This window comes from Anomaloglossus baeobatrachus, chromosome 11, assembly GCF_048569485.1.
Source record: "Anomaloglossus baeobatrachus isolate aAnoBae1 chromosome 11, aAnoBae1.hap1, whole genome shotgun sequence".
Lineage (NCBI taxonomy): Eukaryota > Metazoa > Chordata > Amphibia > Anura > Aromobatidae > Anomaloglossus > Anomaloglossus baeobatrachus.
The window spans coordinates 122,737,638-122,760,993 of NC_134363.1; the positions used below are offsets into that span (position 1 = coordinate 122,737,638).

Here is a 23,356-nt window from a genome sequence, read left to right on the forward strand (position 1 = left end):
ACGTGCCATGAATGCCGTGACCTTGTTGTTGTGCCGGGACGCCATTAGGTCGACGTCCGGCATCCCCCAGCGGCAACAGATCTCCTGAAACACGTCCGGGTGAAGGGACCATTCCCCTGCGTCCATGCCCTGGCGACTGAGAAAATCTGCTTCCCAGTTTTCCACGCCCGGGATGTGAACTGCGGAGATGGTGGAGGCCGTGGCTTCCACCCACATCAAAATCCGCCGGACTTCCTGGAAGGCTTGCCGACTGCGTGTTCCTCCTTGGTGGTTCATGTAAGCCACCGCTGTGGAGTTGTCCGACTGAATTCGGATCTGCTTGCCTTCCAGCCACTGCTGGAACGCTTTTAGGACTAGATACACTGCCCTGATCTCCAGAACATTGATCTGAAGTGAGGACTCTTACCGAGTCCACGTACCCTGAGCCCTGTGGTGGAGAAAAACTGCTCCCCACCCTGACAGACTCGCGTCCGTCGTGACCACCGCCCAGGATGGGGGTAGGAAGGATTTCCCCTTCGATAATGAAGTGGAATGAAGCCACCACCGAAGGGAAGCTTTGGTTGTCTGAGAGAGGGAGACGTTCCTGTCGAGGGACGTCGGCTTCCTGTCCCATTTGCGTAGGATGTCCCATTGAAGAGGACGCAGGTGAAACTGCGCGAAATGGACTGCCTCCAATGCTGCCACCATCTTCCCCAGGAAGTGCATGAGGCGCCTCAAGGGGTGTGACTGACCTTGAAGGAGAGATTGCACCCCCGTCTGTAGTGAACGCTGCTTGTTCAGCGGAAGCTTCACTATCGCTGAGAGGGTATGAAACTCCATGCCAAGATATGTCAGCGATTGGGCCGGTGTCAGATTTGACTTTGGAAAATTGATGATCCACCCGAAACTCTGGAGAGTCTCCAGAGTAGCGGTGAGGCTGTGCTAGCATGCCTCTTGAGAGGGAGCCTTGACCAGCAGATCATCTAAGTAAGGGATCACCGAGTGACCCTGAGAGTGGAGGACCGCAACTACTGCAGCCATGACCTTGGTGAAAACCCGTGGGTCTGTCGCCAGGCCGAACGGCAGTGCCACGAACTGAAGGTGTTCGTCTCCTATGGCGAAGCGCAGGAAGCGCTGATGCTCTGGAGCAATCGGTACGTGGAGATAAGCATCTTTGATATCGATCGATGCAAGGAAATCTCCTTGGGACATTGAGGCGATGATGGAGCGGAGGGATTCCATCCGGAACCGCCTGGTCTTTACGTGTTTGTTGAGCAGTTTTAGGTCCAGGACAGGACGGAAAGACCCGTCCTTCTTTGGAACCACAAACAGGTTGGAGTAAAAACCGTGACCCTGTTGCTGAAGAGGAACAGGGACCACCACTCCTTCTGTCTTCAGAGTGCCCAGCGCCTGCAGAAGAGCATAGGCTCGCTCGGGAGGCGGAGATGTTCTGAAAAATCGAGTCGGAGGACGAGAGCTGAACTCTATCCTGTAACCGTGAGACAGAATGTCTCTCACCCAACGGTCTTTTACCCGTGGCAGCCAAATGTCGGAAAAGCGGGAGAGCCTGCCACCGACCGAGGATGTGGTGTGAGGAGGCCGTAAGTCATGAGGAAGCCGCCTTGGTAGCGGCACCTCCGGCGGTCTTTTTAGGGCATGACTTAGACCGCCATGGATCGGAGTTCCTCTGATCCTTCTGAGGCCTTTTGTACGAGGAGAATTGGGACCTGCCCGCACCCCGAAAGGACCGAAACCTCGACTGTCCCCTCCTCTGTTGGGGTAATTTTGGTTTGGCCTGGGGTAAGGATGTTTCCTTTCCCTTGGATTGTTTGATGATTTCATCTAGCCTCTCACCAAACAAACGGTCGCCAGAAAATGGCAAACCGGTTAAGCACTTTTTGGAAGCCGAATCTGCCTTCCATTCCCGTAGCCACAAGGCCCTGCGTATTGCCACCGAATTGTCGGCTGCAACCGCCGTACGGCTCGCAGAGTCCAGGACAGCATTAACAGCGTAGGACGCAAATGCCGACGTTTGAGAAGTTATGGACGCCACTTGCGGCGCAGACGTACGTGTGAGTGCGTCAATTTGCGCTTGACCCGCTGCAATAGCTTGGAGTGCCCATACGGCTGCGAATGCTGGAGCAAAAGACGCGCCGATAGCTTCATAGATGGATTTCAACCAGAGCTCCATCTGTCTGTCAGTGGCATCCTTGAGCGAAGCCCCATCTTCAACTGCAACTATGGATCTAGCCGCCAGTCTGGAGATTGGAGGATCCACCTTGGGACACTGAGTCCAGCCCTTGACCACGTCAGGGGGGAAGGGATAACGTGTATCCTTAAGGCGCTTGGAAAAACGCTTATCTGGACAAACTCGGGGTTTCTGGACTGCCTCTCTGAAGTCGGAGTGATCCAGAAACATACAGAGGCTGACTCCTCCACTGGAGGAGCCGAGGGAGAAATATCCAACATTTGATGTATGGACGCGATAAGATCATTCACTATGGCGTCACCATCAGGAGTATCAAGGTTGAGAGCGGCCTCAGGATCAGAATCCTGATCAGCTACCTCCGCTTCATCATACAGAGAGTCCTCCTTCTGAGACCCTGAACAATGTGATGAGGTCGAGGGGATTTCCCAGCGAGCTCGCTTAGGCGGTCTGGGGCTGCGGTCCGTGTCAGAGACCTCACCCTGGGATCTATGAGACACCCCGGGGGAACATTGTTGTTCCAACTGAGGGGAACCAGGGGGCAATGATTCCACAGTGCCCATGGTCTGAGATACCGGTCTGGACTGCAAAGCTTCTAGAATCTTAGCCATAGTCTCAGAAAGTCTGTCAGTAAAAACTGCAAACTCCGTCCCTGTCACCTGGACAGTGTTAGCTGGTGGTTCCCCCTGGGCCCCCCTTAGCAGAGGCTCTGGCTGAGCAAGTGCCACAGGGGCCGAGCAGTGCACACAATGAGGGTCTGTGGGACCTGCCGGTAGCGAGGTCGTACATGCGGCGCAGGCAGCATAGTAAGCCTGTGTTTTGGCACCCCTGCCTCTTGTGGGCGCCATGCTGTTGTCTCCCCTGAGCAACACAATAGGGTATATAGCCAGAAACCAACCGTGCACCATACAGTGTAAAGTATAGCCTATAAACATATAATCTATAATTACACTTCTGCACAAGTGAGGCCAGCACCTCAGGTGCTGCTTACTGCCCGCTTAAAGCGGTTGTGTGGCCACCAGAATCCGTGCTTGTGTCCCCCAGAGCTTGTCTCCCCTCTGCAGCGTCAGAGGAGCTGACAGGAATGGCTGCCGGCGTCCTGAGGAGAGGAGGGAGCCGTGGGCGTGACCCAGAAAGTGCGGGAACTGGTGCCCCACTCTGCACAGTGAGGGGGGTGGAGTATGCAAAGCATGCTCCAGCCCTCAGTGCTGCCGTCCAGTACAGCGTCCCGCCCTTCACCTGACTGGCAGGGCTGGGGGCGGGAAGAAAAAGACTAGGCCGCAAAAGCCGGGGACTCGAGTTATAAGCGCGGCCGCCGTATAAGCGCGGTCGGCGCGGAAGTCCCCGGCGCACTAACAGTCCCAGCCGCGTCGCAGTGATAACAATGGCAGCGGCGGTCAGCGCGGCAGTCCCCATACACTAACACACTCAGCGACGCTGCAGTGTGTAATGGCACAAACGCAGTCAGCGCCGCGGTCCCCGGTGCACTAGCACACCCAGCAATGCTGGAGTGTTGCTGTGCGCGGTCCCCACGGGGACACAGAGTACCTCAAAGTAGCAGGGCCATGTCCCTGAACGATACTCGGCTCCTATCCAGCAGAGTCCTCAGGAGCTGTGGATGGAGCACGGTCTCAGTGCCTGGAGACCGATAGGATCCCACTTCACCCAGAGCCCTAAGGGGGATGGGGAAGGAAAACAGCATGTGGGCTCCAGCCTCCGTACCCGCAATGGATACCTCAACCTTAACAACACCGCCGACAAGAGTGGGGTGAGAAGGGAGCATGCTGGGGGCCCTGTTATGGGCCCTCTTTTCTTCCATCCAACATAGTCAGCAGCTGCTGCTGACTAAGCTGTGGAGCTATGCGTGCATGTCTGCCTCCTTCGCACAAAGCAAAAAACTGAGGAGCCCGTGGGAGCACGGGGGGTGTATAGGCAGAAGGGGAGGGGCTTTACACTTTTAGTGTAATACTTTGTGCGGCCTCCGGAGGCATAGCCTATACACCCAATTGTCTGGGTCTCCCAATGGAGCGACAAAGAAAATGTCATTTCCTTTCTCGCCTTTTCATTGGGGGACACAGACAGTGGGACGTCCCAAAGCAGTCCCTGGGTGGGAACCGAACTATTAACAGTGTATAACATCAGACTAAGAGCTGACTAACAACTGCAACAGAAGTGAACATATATCAAAAAACTGTCAGAAAACCGAGCAGTGGCCACTTATAAATGAGCCACTGCTGCCTGAAGGACTTGTCTTCCAAGAGCAGCATCCGCGGAAGCATGTATATGCACTCTGTAGAATTTTGTAAATGTGTGCACACTGGACCAGGTAGCGGCCTTGCAAAGTTGGGCCGCCGAAGCCTGATGGCAGATAGCCCAGGAAGCACCCACTGCTCGCGTAGAGTGGGCTCGCACAGATTCAGGAGGAACAAAACCTCGTGCTTTGTAAGCCTCACAGATAGCAGTCCTGATCCATCGAGAAATCGTGGATTTAGAAGCTTGGTTGCCCTTTTTGTGTCCTTCTGAGAAAACAAAGAGTGCATCGGACTTGCGCAACGGCGCTGTTCTGGAGATGTAGATCCGCAGAGCCCTGACAAGATCTAGAGAGTGTGAAGGGCTTTTTCAAAGGAGTGGACTGGGGCCGGGCAGAATGATGGCAACACAATGTCCTCGTTTAAGTGGAAAGAAGATACGACCTTCGGAAGAAAAACGGGGGAAGGCTGAAGGACCACCTTATCATGATGGAATATCAGGTAAGGTGAACAACAGGAAAGGGACGCAAGTTCGGACACTCGCCTGATAGAGGTAATGGCGACTAAAAAGGTAACCTTCCAAGACAGTCGTTGAAGAGAGATTTCTCTCAGAGGTTCAAAGGGAGGAAGCTGAAGAGCTCCGAGAACCAGATTCAGATCACAGGGATCTAAGGGGTGGCGATAAGGAGGGACCAAATGCACTACCCCTTGAAGAAAGGTACGGACATGAGGACGAGAAGCCAGCTGCTTCTAGAAGAATATTGACAAGGCAGAAACTTGTCCCTTAAGGGTACTGAGAGCCAGTCCCGAGTCCAGACCGTCTTGCAGAAAGGCAAAAACATTAGGGATTGAAAATGCAAGGGGCCACCGATTATGACGATCACACCAGGAAAGATAGGTCTTCCAGGTCCTGTGATAGGTACTGGCTTCCGAGCATTAAGCATGGTATGAACTACCTTAGAAGAAAGACCTGACTTGGCTAGAATCAAGGATTCAAGTGCCAAGCCGTCAAATGCAGCTGTGCTGTATTCTGGTGGAATATTGGACCTTGCGACAGAAGATCCGGGCGGTCGGGAAGACGCCAGGGAGTGTCGCCGAGAAGTTGGAGAAGCTCTGGGTACCAGGCTCTCCTGGGCCAATCCGGGGCCACGAGAATCACCGGGATTCCCTCTGCTTTGATTTTCTTGATTACTCTCGGAATGAGAGGAAACTGAGGAAAGATGTAGGGTAGGCGAAACTGCGCCCACGGAAAGACTAGAGCGTCGGAGACGATAGTTAGCGGGTCTCTCGACCGGGATATGAAGGGATGTATTTTGGCATTCATCCGAGACGCCATGAGGTCCACATCTGGGAGTCCCCAACGAAGAGTGATCTGATGGAACACTTCGTCGTATAGGGGCCATTCCCCTGCCACTAGACCTTGCCTGCTGAGAAAGTCTGCGGCCCAGTTGTCTACCCCCGGAATATGGACAGCTGAAATAATGGGGATGTGCTTCTCTGCCCAAAGAAGAATTCTGGATACTTCTTTCATCGCTGCCTTGCTGCGAGTTCCTCCCTGACGGTTGATGTAAGCCACAGCCGTGGCATTGTCTGACTGGATCCGAACAGGGAGGCCCAATAGTAAGGGCTGAAAGTTCTGAAGGGCCAAAAATATGGCTCTGATCTCTAGAACATTGATGTGCAGGGAGCGCTCGGAAGGAGACCAGCGTCCGTGAACAGTGTGGTGGAGAAACACCGCCCCCCAGCCTATCAGGCTGGCATCTGACGTGACTACTTGCCAGTGGACAGGGCGGAAGAACTTCTCTTGAGATAGGGGTGAGACTTGAGTCCACCAGACGAGGGAGCTGAGCGCAGTCCGAGATAGGCGGACTGACCGGTCTAGAGAAGCTGGATTCTTGTCCCAGGAGGATAGAAGATCCAGTTGTAGAGGGCGCAGATGGAATTGGGCAAAGGACACGGCTTCCATGACTGCCACCATCTTGCCTAACACTCTCATTCCATTCCGAAGGGATGTGTAACGGCGAGAGCGGAGGGATTGGGCGGCCCGGATCAGGGAAGACCTCTTGTCTTCTGGAAGAAAAACCCGGGACTGAGCCATGTCTATCAGCATACCTAACAGAGAAGAGTAACAAATGATCACTTGTAAAATGTCAGATTAACGTGTCTATTATTGGCATAGGTCTACACGTTTCAGGAGCTCTGCTCCCTTCCTCAGGACCGACAAGCACCATCAGAAACATCAAATTTTGGTGCTTGTCGGTCCCGAGGAAGGGAGCAGAGCTCCTGAAACGCGTAGACCTATGCCAATAATATAGACACGTTAATCTGACATTTTACAAGTGATTATTTGGCGTGGCAATTATAACTCCTCTCTGTTATCTGCCATCGGGTGGCTGCAGCCTGGATCATAGTTTTACACGCGAGTAAAGGAGTTGTGACTTGCACAACTGCATCTGGTGAGTTTTTACTCCGCCCCCCCCCACCCCATATTATTGGGGTAATACACTATCTGCGCTTTTATTTCCACAGCTCTATTTATATCAGCATACCTAAAAAGGTGATGCGCTGATGAGGAATGAGGGATGACTTGTTGAAGTTGAGAAGCCACCCTAGCCTTGACAGCGTGTCTAGGCAAATCTGCATGCTTTCTGAGCAAACCTGAAGAGAGCTCCCTTTGACAAGAAGGTCGTCCAAATATTGAACGCCTCTGGGGTGTAAAATGGACATGATGACCGCAATGACCTTTGCGAAGACCCGAGGCGCGGAGGCCAGCCCAAAGGGGAGGGCCCTGAATTGGAAATGACTGTGTCCAACGGCAAAACGAAGGAACCGTTGATGAGATAGACATATGGGAATGTGTAAATAAGCATCTTGAACGTCTATGGAAGCTAGGAATTCTCCCGGTTCCATGGCGGCTAGCACTGCTCTCAATGATTCCATTCGGAAAGTCCGAATCCGTACGAATCTGTTCAGCCTTTTGAGGTCCAAGATAGGGCGGACAGAGCCATCATTTTTGGGGACGACAAAAAGGTTTGAATAGAAACCTTTGTCGCACTGTTCCAGGGGCACTGGAATGATAATGTTTGCCTTCTGTAAAGAGGCTATGGCCTGAAATAAGGCCTGGCTTTGCGTTTTGGACTTTGGAAGACAAGAACGCAGAAACCTGTTGGCCGGCAGGGAATGGAAATCGATCTTGTAACCCGAGGTGACGATTTCTCGAACCCAAGCATCGTGAGTGTGGTCTAGCCAGGTATCCTGAAAAAGCAGAAGCCGCCCTCCAACAGGAGTCGGATCTGAGCGATACCTGGCGTCATGCTGAGGGGGCCTGTACAGGGCGAGGTCCTTTGGGTTTAGGTTGCTTGGAGTGGGAACGCCAGGAAGAGCCCCTTGAGGGACTGGATCCTCGATCTGAGCGTTGGAATGATCCTTGGGCTGATGGTTTTTGGGGCGCAGGCCGAAAGGGCTACCTGCGCCAAGGAGATTTTTTAAAATTCCTGGATACAGGCCGCTTTTGTGGTAGAATGGTACTTTTACCACCCGTCATCTCAGATATGAGTTTGTCCAAGGATTCTCCAAACAAACGAAGGCCACGGAAGGGGAGTGTGGACAGAGATTTCTTGGAGGCACTTGTCCGCATTCCATATCTTTAGCCAAAGGACCCTGTGGGCAAAGACAGCATTGCCTGCCGTTAGGGCTGACAAACTAGCTGCATCTAGGGAGCCATGTAGAAAATAATTAGAGGCTAGAGAAAACAAATGAAGGATCTCAAAAGCCTCCGGAGGAATATTACATGAGCGAAGCATCCTGCGCAGGTTCTTACTCCACACACCCATAGCTCTCGCGACCCATGTCAAGGCAAACAGGGGGCGAAGAGAGGAGCCCGAAGCCTGGAAAATAGATTTGACCGCAGCATCAACTGCGCGGTCGGACGAGTCCTTGAGAGACGCATTGTCTGAAACAGACATGACCGTGTGTTTAGCCAGTCTGGATACTGGCGGATCCACAACGGGGGGCACTGACCAGGTCTTAACCATTTCAGATGGAAAGGGATAAGCGAATGAAGAGAAGGGTTTTTTATTAAACCTTCTATCAGGGTGATCCCACCGTTTAGATGTAATTTGACGAAAAACCGGATCCTGGGCAAAGGACTTAGGAGGCTTCTTGGCCCGCTTGATTGCCGACTGAGAAGTCGGATCAGGAAGCTGATCAGAAATCGACAGAGAGTGATTGACAGCCGAAATTAATGTGTCTTCTATATGCCTAGATTCAGAAAGGACATCTGATTCAGAGCCAGAGTCTTGAGAATGGTGACTACTAAAAGTCACGGAACCTCGGTCGGACTGACCATCGTCCGAGTCGGATGAGGCGTAGAGGTCGCAATGGCGCCGTTTGGAAACAGCCTTTTTACGTTCTGGGGAAGAGGGACCAGATGAAGCAGGCGGGCTCCTCTGAGGAAGCTGAGCCAGGGGAAGGCTGTGGGAGCCTGTGTAAGGCTGGGATATCTGAGCGGCAAGGTCCTCTATCTTTTTAGACATTAGAAGAGCCCATGCAGGCATTACGTCATCAGACGGGGGTGCTGTCTGGCCGGTGGACGGAGCAGAATCCAAAGACTGCACGGCATCCTGGTCCGGCAATGGAGTCTGTTGTGACACGGTAGTAGGGGCATCGCAGCCCCGGCATAGTGAATAGCTTCGGCTATTAGAAAACGAGCGTCCACAGGTGGTACAGGCATAGTACAGGTCCGTAGAGGACGCCTGGGAAGGTTTATCACCCTTGTGGTTACGCATGTCAGTAATAGAGTCCTACAGCCCTGTAGGGATAGAGTTATGGCGCTGTTATATGAGTGAGGAGCCACTGGCAGTATTATAAAGTGACTGCTATGCACAGCCGGTATATACCGATAGCAAAATGGCATATACTGTCAAACAGTCTGCATATACCTGCAGGCAGAGCCAGTATATACCGCTAACAGCTGATATACACCGCTAGCCAGCAGGCACACACCGCTAGAGAGACAGCGATATACCGCTGAGCAGAGCGGTATATAGCGCTGCAGAAGTGCAGAGCCAAGGAGGCGATCTCATCCGTGTCTGCTCCCCACGTGGAAAATGGCGTCCAGCGTTCCTGGCAGCATGGAGGAGAGAGACGGCCCCCGGAGGCTGATTGGTCCCAGGGCTGGGACTAAACGTGACGGCCAATCAGAAGGAGAGCCGCTGCGACTGAGGGAGCGGCTTCCAGAGCACTGAGAGGGGGCGTTGCTAGAATGCAGGCCGACGCCGGGGGCTAAATTAATGAGGCTCCCCGGGATCACGGCCTGCATCGCCCCACCGGCACCTTTTCAGGCGGCGGTTTGGATTCAGGGGACAAATGACTCGTCGTCTCCCTACCTGCTCCTGGTTCCGTCTGAAGACGCGTCGGTCCGGGGATGCGGGGATCTCGGGGACGCATCTTCGGCTCAAGGCTGAAGAAGGTCCTCGGCTCTGCTTAGCCCTCTGGAGCTACCTTGGTGTGAGGTGCTTCCAGGGAGCCTGGAGGGGTACACAGACCCGACCACTTGGGCACGAGGGAAGACTGACGGCTTGTGCACGCCAGGTTTCCTCTGCCCGTACGCGGGGTGAACGAGGGTGGCAAGGCACCCTGGTATTGCCCCATAATCAAAAATAGAATGAATAGAAAAAACAAAAAAAATAAAAACAAAATAAGCTGGCCTAAGGCACCTGGTAGGGCTCAGGCCAGACATGTCAGCCTCCCTGCTGTCACTAGAAAAAAACTGAGCTAGTTTCCTGCCTAGCTAGGGTATATGCTGTGGGGGGAGGAGCTAACACTTTTTCAAATCTAGTGTCACGCCTCCCTGGAGACATAATACCCACTGTCTGTGTCCCCCAATGAAAAGGCGAGAAAGGAAGGAGGCTTTGTGGAGACATCATACTGTGTGAAGGGCTCTATGGTCACATCATACTATGTGGAGAGACATCATACTGTGTGTGGGAACATTGTTACGAGAGCTGCTGATCACGGTACAAAGACTGAATGTATGATTTATAAACTTTATAAAAAGCACAAAATTACCATATTTTTCATTTTATAAACATGCGTTGACTCCCAGCACCATCAATTGAAACTGGGGCCACGGACACACTGGGAAACCTGCCGCACAGCCACCTGCCCGCACAGAGTGGCAGCCAGCAGGCCGCCCGCCCACCCGCACAGAGAGGCAGCCGGCCTCCATGACAGAGAGGCAGCCAGCCTCGACAGGCACCAGGCCGCCCACATAAAGCCACCTGGCTGCCCGCACAAAGCCAAAAGCACCGGGCCGCCCGCACGCAGCCACAGGCACCCGGCCGCCGCACATACAGCCCCTCCGGTAAGCTATATTCGGATTTTAAGACGCACCCTTCATTTTCCTCCCAAATTTTTGGGAGGAAAAGTGCGTCTTATAATCCGAAAAGAAGGGAATTTTGTTTACTTACCGTAAATTCCTTTCCTTCTAGCTCCAATTGGGAGACCCAGACAATCGGGTGTATAGCTACTGCCTCCGGAGGCCACACAAAGTATTACACTAAAAAGTGTAAGGCCCCTCCCCTTCTGGCTATACACCCCCCCGTGGGATCACGGGCTCCTCAGTTTTAGTGCAAAAGCAAGAAGGAGGAAAGCCAATAACTGTTTTAAAGACAAATTCAATCCGAGGAACAACATCGGAGAACTGAACTCTTCAACATGAACAACATGTGCACCCGAAAAAACAAAATCCCTAAGAAAACAGGGCGGGTGCTGGGTCTCCCAATTGGAGCTAGAAGAAAAGGAATTTACGGTAAGTAAACAAAATTCCCTTCTTCTTTGTCGCTCCTAATTGGGAGACCCAGACAATTGGGACGTCCAAAAGCAGTCCCTGGGTGGGTAAAAGAATACCTCGTGATAGGGCCGTCAAACAGCCCTTTCCTACAGGTGGGCCACCGCCGCCTGAAGGACTTGTCTACCTAGGCTGGCATCCGCCGAAGCGTAGGTATGCACCTGATAATGCTTGGTAAAAGTGTGCAGACTCGACCAGGTAGCCGCCTGGCACACCTGCTGAGCCGTAGCCTGGTGCCGTAATGCCCAGGACGCACCCACGGCTCTGGTAGAATGGGCCTTCAGTCCTGATGGAATCGGAAGCCCAGCAGAACGGTAGGTGTGAAGAATTGGTTCCTTGATCCACCGCGCCAGGGTGGATTTGGAAGCTTGCGACCCCTTACGCTGACCAGCGACAAGGATAAAGAGTGCTCTCACCAGATCCAATAAATGCAAACCTTTTTCAAATTGGTGAACTGGATGCGGACACAAAGACGGTAAAGTGATATCCTGGTTGAGATGAAAGGAGGATACCACCTTAGGAAGAAATTCTGGAATTGGACGCAGAACTACCTTGTCCTGGTGAAATACTAGGAAGGGAGATCTGCATGATAACGCCGCCAGCTCGGACACTCTCCGAAGAGACGTGACCGCCACTAGAAAGGCCACTTTCTGTGAAAGACGAGAAAGGGAAACATCCTTCAAAGGCTCGAAAGGCGGCTTCTGGAGAGCAATTAGGACCTTGTTCAGATCCCAGGGCTCCAACGGCCGCTTGTAAGGGGGGACGATATGACAAACCCCTTGCAGGAATGTGCGTACCTGAGGAAGTCGCGCTAGGCGCTTCTGAAAAAATACGGATAGCGCGGAGACTTGACCTTTAAGGGAGCCGAGCGACAAACCTTTTTCCAACCCAGACTGCAGGAAGGAAAGAAAAATAGGCAATGCAAATGGCCAGGGAGAAACTCCCTGAGCAGAGCACCAAGATAAGAATATCTTCCACGTCCTGTGGTAGATCTTGGCGGAGGATGGTTTCCTAGCCTGTCTCATGGTGGCAACCACTTCATGAGATAAACCTGAGGCCGCTAGGATCCAGGACTCAATGGTCACACAGTCAGGTTCAGGGCCGCAGAATTCAGATGGAAAAACGGCCCTTGAGACAGCAAGTCTGGACGGTCTGGCAGAGCCCACGGTTGGCCTACCGTGAGGTGCCACAGATCCGGGTACCACGACCTCCTTGGCCAGTCTGGAGCGACGAGGATGGCGCGGCGGCAGTCGGCCCTGATCTTGCGCAGCACCCTGGGCAACAACGCCAGAGGTGGGAACACATAAGGTAGCCTGAACTGCGACCAATCCTGAACTAGGGCGTCTGCCGCCAGAGCTCGGTAATCGTGGGATTGCGCCATGAAAACCGGGACCTTGTTGTTGTGCCGTGACGCCATCAGGTCGACGTCCGGCATTCCCCAGCGGCGACAGATCTCCTGAAACACGTCCGGGTGAAGGGACCATTCCCCTGCGTCCATGCCCTGGCGACTGAGAAAGTCTGCTTCCCAGTTTTCCACGCCTGGTATGTGAACTGCGGATATGGTGGATGCCGTGTCTTCCACCCACGTCAGAATCCGCCGCACTTCCTGGAAGGCCTGCCGACTGCGTGTTCCCCCTTGGTGGTTGATGTATGCCACCGCTGTGGAGTTGTCCGACTGAATTCGGATCTGCTTGCCTGCTAGCCACTGCTGGAAGGCTTGTAGGGCAAGATAGACTGCTCTGATTTCCAGAACATTGATTTGAAGGGTGGACTCTTTCCGAGTCCACGTACCGTGAGCCCTGTGGTGGAGAAACACTGCTCCCCACCCTGACAGGCTCGCGTCTGTCGTGACCACCGCCCAGGATGGGGGTAGGAACGACTTTCCTTTCGACAATGAGGTGGGAAGAAGCCACCACCGGAGAGAGTCCTTGGCTGTCTGAGAGAGGGAGACATCCCTGTCGAGGGATGTCGACTTCCCGTCCCATTGGCGGAGAATGTCCCATTGAAGTGGACGCAGATGAAACTGCGCGAAAGGAACTGCTTCCATTGCTGCTACCATCTTCCCTAGGAAGTGCATGAGGCGCCTCAAGGGGTGCGACTGGCCCTGAAGGAGAGATTGCACCCCTGTCTGTAGTGAACACTGTTTGTCCAGTGGAAGTTTCACTATCGCTGAGAGAGTATGAAACTCCATGCCAAGATATGTTATGCGAGTGCAGGACTGCCACTACTGCTGCCATAACCTTGGTAAAGACCCGAGGGGCTGTCGCCAGCCCGAAAGGTAGAGCTACGAACTGCAGGTGTTCGCTTCCTACAACGAAGCGTAGAAAACGCTGATGCTCTGGCGCAATCGGCACGTGGAGATAAGCATCCTTGATGTCTATTGATGCTAGGAAATCTCCTTGAGACATTGAGGCGATGACGGAGTGGAGGGATTCCATCCGGAACCGCCTGGTTTTCACGTGTTTGTTGAGCAGCTTTAGATCCAGGACGGGACAGAACGACCCGTCCTTCTTTGGCACCACAAACAAATTGGAGTAAAAACCGCGACCTCGTTCCTGAAGAGGAACGGGAGTCACCACTCCTTCCGCCTTTAGGGCGGACACCGCTTGCAGAAGAGCATCTGCTCGGTCGGGAGGTGGAGAAGTTCTGAAGAAGCGAGTTGGAGGACGAGAACTGAACTCTATCCTGTACCCGTGAGACAGAATGTCTCTCACCCAACGGTCTTTGACCTGTGACAGCCAAATGTCGCCAAAGCGGGAGAGCCTGCCACCGACCGAGGATGCGGAGAGAGGAGGCTGAAAGTCATGAGGAAGCCGTCTTGGTAACGGTTCTTCTGGCTGTCTTTTTTGGTCGTGATTGAGTCCGCCAAGAATCTGAGCCCCTCTGATCCTTCTGAGTCCTTTTGGACGAGGAGAATTGGGACCTGCCTGAGCCTCGAAAGGACCGAAAACCAGACTGTCCCCTCCTCTGTTGGGGTTTGTTTTGTCTGGGTTGAGGTAAGGATGAATCCTTACCCTTGGAGTGTTTAATGATTTCATCCAAACGCTCACCAAACAGTCGGTCACGAGAAAAAGGCAAACTGGTTAAGCACTTCTTGGAAGCAGAATCTGCCTTCCATTCTCTCAACCACAAGGCTCTACGTAAAACCACGGAGTTGGCAGACGCCACTGCCGTACGGCTCGTAGAGTCTAGGACAGCATTAATCGCGTAAGACGCGAATGCAGACATTTGAGAGGTCAAGGGCGCCACCTGCGGAGCAGATGTACGTGTGACCGTGTCGACCTGTGTAAGCCCAGCTGAAATAGCTTGGAGTGCCCATACGGCTGCGAATGCTGGCGCCAACGACGCTCCAATAGCTTCATAGATGGATTTCAACCAGAGCTCCATCTGTCTGTCAGTGGCATCTTTAAGTGCCGCCCCATCTTCCACTGCAACTAAGGATCTAGCTGCAAGCCTGGAGATTGGAGGGTCCACCTTGGGACACTGGGTCCAGCCCTTGACCACGTCAGGGGGAAAAGGATATCGTGTATCTTTAAGCCGTTTGGAGAAACGCTTATCTGGATAAGCGTGGTGTTTCTGGATAGCGTCTCTAAAGTCAGAGTGGTCCAGAAAAGTGCTCAATTTACGCTTGGGATACCTGAAATGGAATTTCTCCTGCTGTGAGGCTGACTCCTCCGCAGGAGGAGCTGGTGGAGAAATATCTAACATTCTATTGATGGACGCTATAAGATCATTCACTATGGCGTCACCATCAGGTGTATCCAGATTGAGAACGGTCCCAGGATCAGAATCCTGATCAGCCACATCCGCCTCATCACACAGAGTCGTCCAGCTGGGACCCTGACCAGTGTGATGAAGTTGAGGGCCGCTCATAGCGAGCCCGCTTAGGCCGTCTGGGACTGTCGTCCGAGTCAGAGTCGTCACCCTGGGGTGCATGCGACGCTTCCTGAGCTCGGGAGTGTTCCAGCTGAGGGGGACCAGGGAGCAATGATTCAACAGTGCCCATGGTCTGAGTTACTGGTCTAGACTGCAATGTTTCAAGAATTTTAGACATAGTCATAGACAATCTGTCAGCAAAAACTGCAAACTCCGTCCCTGTCACCTGGACAGCATTCACAGGTGGTTCTCCCCGGGTCACCTCTAGCAGCGGCCCCGGCTGAGCAAGTGCCACAGGGGCCGAGCACTGCACACAATGGGGGTCAGTGGAACCTGCCGGTAGAGCAGCCCCACATGCGGTACAAGCAGCATATAAAGTCTGTGCCTTGGCACGTTTGCTTTTTGCGGACGACATGCTGTTGTCTGCCTTGAGTAACCTAGGAGGGTATATAGCAGAGAGTCACCAGCGACCGTACAGTGTAATGTATAGCATGCAAGCACAAAAATACAAAGTACACTTCGGCACAAGTGGGGGTGAGCCCTTGAGGGCTGCTTACCGCCCGCTGAAAAGCGGGTGTGAGGTCGCAGAATCCCGTGTCTGGGTCTCCCAGTCTCCCCTCTCCAGCTCAGCGTGCAGACAGGAATGGCTGCCGGCGTCCTGTGAGGAGGGGCGGACCGTGGGCGTGCCACAAACAAAGTGCGGGAAACTGGCGTCCCACTGTGCCCAGTGTGAGGGCTGGAGTATGTAACGCAGACTCCAGCCCTCAGCGCTGATGGTCTGTACAGCGTCCCGCCCTCCCCCTGACTGGCAGGTCTGGGGGCGGGAACGAAACGAACTAGGCCGCAAAAGCCGGGGACTGTAGTAATAAGCGCGGCCGTCATACATGCACGGCTAGCGCGGAAGTCCCCGGCGCACCACAAGTCCCAGCCGCGTCGCAGTGAAAACTGACCCCAGCGGCCGGCGCGGCCGTTCGTACTGAGTCTACTCACTCAGCAGCGCTGTAGTGAGGAATGGCACAAGCGCAGCAGCGCTGATGTCCCCGGCGCACTAACACGCCCAGCATGCTGCGGTGTGCGCGCGGTATGCCCGGGGACACAGAGTACCTTAACGAAGCAGGGCCCTGTCCCTGACGATACTCAGCTCCATATCCAGCCGATTCTCCGGGGGCTGTGGAAGGAGCACGGTCTCAGTGCCTGGAGACCGGTAAAGTCCCACTTCACCCAGAGCCCTAATGGGGATGGGGAAGGAATCAGCATGTGGGCTCCAGCCTCCGTACCCGCAATGGGTACCTCAACCTTAACAAACACCGCCGACAGAAAGTGGGGTGAGAAGGGAGCATGCTGGGGGCCCTAGTATGGGCCCTCTTTTCTTCCATCCGACATAGTCAGCAGCTGCTGCTGACTAAACAGTGGAGCTATGCGTGGATGTCTGACCTCCTTCGCACAAAGCATAAAACTGAGGAGCCCGTGATCCCACGGGGGGGTGTATAGCCAGAAGGGGAGGGGCCTTACACTTTTTAGTGTAATACTTTGTGTGGCCTCCGGAGGCAGTAGCTATACACCCGATTGTCTGGGTCTCCCAATTAGGAGCGACAAAGAAATACGGTATATGGTTTTGATTAGCTGCTTCAGGTAAGAACACATTACAATAAGCCCTATCATAACATGTTTTAAAAGAAGCAGGAAGTCAATATACTTAATTCTGCTCATTAATATGAATATAATAATATATACAATAATAAGCAGAATTAAGTTCGGCCCTCCACAACAGTCACTGTCTGTTGGGCCCCTTATAAAACAATAACAGTCATGGGCCCCTTATAAAAATAAATTGCCCAGCACTGCTTTTGTCCATGGTCCAGTGATTATGCCAATTTGCCCACTGCAGATCACATTAGAAGTAGATGGTGTTTTTAATACTTTGGCACTGAAGCGTGTGTGTTATAACACCTTTGGCGGCAGCGCTGGAGAGCCAGAAAGCGGCAGCGCTGGAGAGCCAGAAGGCGGCAGCGCTGGAGAGCCAGAAGGCGGCAGCGCTGGAGAGCCAGAAGGCGGCAGCGCTGGAGAGCCAGAAGGCGGCAGCGCTGGAGAGCCAGAAGGCGGCAGCGCTGGAGAGCCAGAAGGCGGCAGCGCTGGAGAGCCAGAAGGCGGCAGCGCTGGAGAGCCAGATGGCGACAGCGCTGGAGAGCCAGAGAGCGACAGCGCTGGAGAGCCAGAGAGCGACAGCGCTGGAGAGCCAGAGAGCGACAGCGCTGGAGAGCCAGAGAGCGACAGCGCTGGAGAGCCAGAGAGCGACAGCGCTGGAGAGCCAGAGAGCGACAGCGCTGGAGAGCCAGAGAGCGACAGCGCTGGAGAGCCAGAGAGCGACAGCGCTGGAGAGCCAGAGAGCGACAGCGCTGGAGAGCCAGAGAGCGACAGCGCTGGAGAGCCAGAGAGCGACAGCGCTGGAGAGCCAGAGAGTGACAGCGCTGGAGAGCCAGAGAGTGACAGCGCTGGAGAGCAGCAATGCTGGAGAGCCTGAGAGCAGGAAAGCAACACCACTGCTGGAGCTGCCAGTAACAGGTGATACAATGTACTATTTTTCTGCTGAGCTCCAATAGCAGGAAGGAACTTGGTTAATACAGAGTGAGAACACGCTTGAGCACTTGCTTTTTCCCCTGTATAACGCAGCCATGTTTTGATTGGTTAGAATCATAAAAGAGAAGAAGGGAATTTTGTTTACTTACCGTAAATTCCTTTTCTTCTAGCTCCAATTGGGAGACCCAGACAATTGGGGTGTATAGCTTCTGCCTCCGGAGGCCACACAAAGTATTACACTTAAAAGTGTAAACCCCTCCCCTCTGCCTATACACCCCCCGTGCATCACGGGCTCCTCAGTTTTGGTGCAAAAGCAGGAAGGAGGAAACTTATAAATTGGTCTAAGGTAAATTCAATCCGAAGGATGTTCGGAGAACTGAAACCATGAACCAAAGGAACAATTCAACATGAACAACATGTGTACACAAAAAAACAACAGCCCGAAGGGAACAGGGGCGGGTGCTGGGTCTCCCAATTGGAGCTAGAAGAAAAGGAATTTACGGTAAGTAAACAAAATTCCCTTCTTCTTTGTCGCTCCATTGGGAGACCCAGACAATTGGGACGTCCAAAAGCAGTCCCTGGGTGGGTAAAAGAATACCTCGGTAAAAGAGCCGTAAAACGGCCCCTTCCTACAGGTGGGCAACCGCCGCCTGAAGGACTCGCCTACCTAGGCTGGCATCTGCCGAAGCATAGGTATGCACTTGATAGTGTTTCGTGAAAGTGTGCAGGCTCGACCAGGTAGCCGCCTGACACACCTGCTGAGCCGTAGCCTGGTGCCGCAAAGCCCAGGACGCACCCACGGCTCTGGTAGAATGAGCCTTCAGCCCTGAAGGAACCGGAAGCCCAGAAGAACGGTAAACTTCCAGAATTGGTTCCTTGATCCACCGAGCCAAGGTTGACTTAGAAGCCTGCGACCCTTTACGCTGGCCAGCGACAAGGACAAAGAGCGCATCCGAGCGGCGCAGGGGCGCCGTACGAGAAATGTAGAGTCTGAGTGCTCTCACCAGATCCAACAAGTGCAAATCCTTTTCACATTGGTGAACTGGATGAGGACAAAAAGAAGGTAAGGAGATATCCTGATTGAGATGAAAAGGGGATACCACCTTCGGGAGAAATTCCGGAACCGGACGCAGAACCACCTTGTCCTGGTGAAACACCAGGAAGGGGGCTTTGCATGACAGCGCTGCTAGCTCAGACACTCTTCGAAGTGATGTGACTGCTACTAGGAAGACCACCTTCTGTGAAAGGCGTGAAAGAGAAATATCCCTCATTGGCTCGAAGGGTGGTTTCTGAAGAGCCGTTAGCACCCTGTTCAGATCCCAGGGTTCTAGCGGACGCTTGTAAGGAGGGATTATGTGGCAAACTCCCTGCAGGAACGTGCGTACCTGTGGAAGCCTGGCTAGACGCTTTTGAAAAAACACAGAGAGCGCCGAGACTTGTCCCTTAAGGGAGCCGAGAGACAAACCCTTTTCCATTCCGGATTGAAGGAAGGACAGAAAAGTGGGCAATGCAAATGGCCAGGGAGTAAAACCCTGATCAGAGCACCAGGATAAGAAGATCCTCCACGTCCTGTGGTAGATCTTGGCGGACGTTGGTTTCCTGGCCTGTCTCATAGTGGCAATGACCTCTTGAGATAACCCTGAAGACGCTAGGATCCAGGACTCAATGGCCACACAGTCAGGTTGAGGGCCGCAGAATTCAGATGGAAAAATGGCCCTTGAGACAGCAAGTCTGGTCGGTCTGGTAGTGCCCACGGTTGGCCCACCGTGAGATGCCACAGATCCGGGTACCACGACCTCCTCGGCCAGTCTGGAGCGACGAGGATGGCGCGGCGGCAGTCGGACCTGATCTTGCGTAACACTCTGGGCAGCATTGCCAGAGGAGGAAACACATAAGGTAGTCGAAACTGCGACCAATCCTGAACTAATGCGTCTGCCGCCAGAGCTCTGATCTTGAGACCGTGCCATGAATGTCGGGACTTTGTTGTTGTGCCGAGACGCCATGAGATCGACGTCCGGCGTTCCCCAGCGGCAACAGATCTCTTGAAACACGTCCGGGTGAAGAGACCACTCCCCTGCGTCCATGCCCTGGCGACTGAGAAAGTCTGCTTCCCAGTTTTCTACGCCCGGGATGTGAACTGCGGAGATGGAGGAGGCTGTGGCTTCCACCCACAGCAGAATCCGCCGAACTTCCTGAAAGGCTTGCCGACTGCGTGTGCCGCCTTGGTGGTTGATGTATGCCACCGCCGTGGCGTTGTCCGACTGAATTCGGATCTGCCTGCCTTCCAGCCACGGCTGGAACGCCTTTAGGGCTAGATACACTGCCCTTTTCTCCAGAACATTGATCTGAAGGGAGGACTCTGGCTGAGTCCAGGTACCCTGAGCCCTGTGGTGGAGAAAGACCGCTCCCCACCTTGACAGACTCGCGTCCGTCGTGACCACAGCCCAGGATGGGGGTAGGAAGGATTTCCCCTTCGACAGAGAAGTGGGAAGAAGCCACCACTGGAGGAAGGCCTTGGCTGCCCGAGAAAGGGAGACGTTCCTGTCTAGGGACGTCGACTTCCTGTCCCATTTGCGGAGAATGTCCCATTGAAGTGGACGCAGATGAAACTGCGCAAAAGGAACTGCCTCCATTGCTGCCACCATCTTCCCGAGGAAGTGCATGAGGCGCCTCAAGGGGTGCGACTGGGCTCGAAGGAGAGATTGCACCCCTGTCTGTAGTGAACGCTGTTTGTCCAGCGGAAGTTTCACTATCGCTGAGAGAGTATGAAACTCCATCCCAAGATATGTCAGCGATTGGGTCGGTGTCAGTTTTGACTTTGGGAAATTGATGATCCACCCGAATCTCTGGAGAGTCTCCAGGGCAATGTTCAGGTTGTGTTGGCATGCCACCCGAGAGGGGGCCTTGACAAGAAGATCGTCTAAGTAAGGGATCACCGAGTGTCCCTGAGAGTGTAGGACTGCTACCACTGTAGCCATGACCTTGGTGAAGACCCGTGGGGCTGTCGCCAGGCCGAAAGGCAGTGCAACGAACTGAAGGTGTTCGTCCCCGATGGCGAAACGCAGGAAGCGCTGATGCTCTGGTGCAATCGGCACGTGGAGATAAGCATCCCTGATGTCGATTGATGCTAAGAAGTCTCCTTGGGACATTGATGCGATGACGGAGCGGAGAGATTCCATCCGGAACCGCCTGGTTTTCACGTGTCTGTTGAGCAGTTTTAGGTCCAGAACGGGACGGAAAGATCCGTCCTTTTTTGGCACCACAAACAAGTTGGAGTAAAAACCGTGGCCCCATTGCTGAAGGGGAACAGGGATCACCACTCCTTCTGCCTTCAGAGTGCTCACCGCCTGAAGAAGAGCTTCGGCTCGCTCGGTGGGTGGAGATGTTCTGAAGAAACGAGTCGGAGGACGAGAGCTGAACTCTATCCTGTAACCGTGAGACAGAATGTCTCTCACCCATCGGTCTTGGACATGTGGCAACCAGGCGTCGCAAAAGCGGGAGAGCCTGCCACCGACCGAGGATGCAGTTTGGGGAGGCCGAAAGTCATGAGGAGGCCGCTTTGGGAGCGGTTCCTCCAGCGGTCTTCTTAGGACGTGACTTAGACCGCCATGAATCGGAGTTCCTCTGACCCTTCTGAGGCCTGTTGGACGAGGAGAATTGAGATCTGGCTGAGGGCCGAAAGGACCGAAACCTCGATTGTACCTTCCGTTGTGGAGGTCTGTTTGGTTTGGACTGGGGTAAGGACGAGTCCTTTCCCTTGGATTGTTTAATGATTTCATCCAATCGTTCGCCAAACAGGCGGTCGCCAGAAAATGGCAACCCGGTTAAGAACTTTTTGGAAGCAGAGTCTGCCTTCCATTCACGTAGCCACATGGCTCTGCGGACTGCCACCGAATTGGCGGATGCTACCGCCGTACGGCTCGCAGAGTCCAGGACAGCATTCATGGCGTAGGACGCAAACGCCGACGCCTGAGAGGTTAAGGACACAACCTGCGGAGTAGAGGCACGTGTGACTGCATTAATCTCAGACTGACAAGCTGAGATAGCTTGGAGAGCCCATACGGCTGCGAATGCCGGAGCAAAGGACGCGCCAATAGCTTCATAGATGGATTTCATCAGGAGCTCTATCTGCCTGTCAGTGGCATCCTTGAGTGATGCACCATCTGCCACTGCAACTATGGATCTAGCCGCCAGTCTAGAGACTGGAGGATCCACCTTGGGACACTGAGCCCAACCCTTGACTACGTCAGGGGGGAAGGGATAACGTGTGTCATTAAGGCGCTTAGTAAAGCGCTTATCTGGAAAAGCTCGGTGTTTCTGGACTGTATCTCTTAAGTCGGAGTGATCAAGAAAACCACTCCGTGGACGTTTGGGAAACCTAAAATGGAATTTCTCCTGCTGAGAAGCTGACTCCTGAATCGGAGGAGCTGGGGGAGAAAGATCCAACACCTGATTGATGGACGCTATAAGGTCGTTTACTATGGCGTCCCCTTCAGGTGTATCAAGGTTGAGAGCGGTGTCAGGATCAGAGCCCTGATCTGCCACCTCCTCTTCATCCTCCAGAGAGTCCTCATGCTGAGACCCTGAACAGTGTGATGAAGTCGAGGGAAGCTCCCAGCGAGCCCGCTTAGCCGGTCTGGGACTGCGGTCCGTGTCGGAGTCCTCACCGTGGGACCTATGAGCCGCCCCAGGAGCACTTTGCTGCTCCAACCGAGTAGGGCCTGGGGTCAATGATTCAACTGTGCCCGGGGCCTGTGTTACCGGTCTGGACTGCAAAGCTTCCAGTATCTTAGCAGACCATTTATCCATAGTTTCAGACAGTTTGTCAGCGAATACTGCAAACTCTGTCCCTGTCACCTGGACAGTGGAAGCAGGTGGTTCCACCGGGGCCGGGGGTCCCACCAGTGGCATAAGCTCCGGCTGAGTGAGTGTCACAGGGGCCGAACATTGCACACAATGAGGGTAGGTGGAACCTGCAGGTAGCATAGCCGCACATGAGGTACAGGTTGCAAAGTAAGCCTGTGCCTTGGCACCCTTGCTTTTTGCGGACGACATGCTGTTGTCTCCTCTTAGAGCAACTAGTGAGGGTATATAGCCAAAAGCAAATAGTGCGGCCGTACAGAGTAAATGTATACAATATAAGCCTATAAGTATACACTTCGGCACCCAGGGGGGCCAGCACCTAGTAACAGGTGCGGCTTACCGACCGCCCGCAGCGGTTGTGTGACCACCAGATTCCCTGCCCGGGCCTCCCAGAGCTGTGGAGCTCGGTGTTGTCTCCCCTCTGCGATTCTCCAGCGTCTGAAGTGCTGTTAGCAATGGCTGCCAGCGTTCTGAGAGGAGGAGGGGGCCGTGGGCGTGCCTCAGAAAGTGCGGGAATCTGGTGCCCCACGGTGCTCAGTGAGGGGGGAGGAGGATACGAAGTATGCTCCAGCCCTCAGCGCTGACGTCCAGTGCAGCGTCCCGCCCTTACCCCTGACTGGCAGGCCTGGGGGCGGGAGTATGCGGTACTAGGCCGCAAAAGCCGGGGAGTAAAGTTATAAGCGCGGCCGGCAAACAAGCGCGGCCGGCAAACAAGCGCGGTCAGCGCGGTAGTCCCGGCGCACCAACACACCCAGC

The 23,356-nt window shown here is 53.9% G+C and overlaps 1 protein-coding gene across 1 annotated transcript in view; it reads right to left on the bottom strand.

Annotated features, from left to right (window-relative positions):
• The window catches only part of LOC142256667 (uncharacterized), a 143,859-nt gene that overhangs the window by 27,565 nt on the left and 92,938 nt on the right, over nucleotides 1–23,356 (bottom strand). The window lies entirely within an intron of this gene.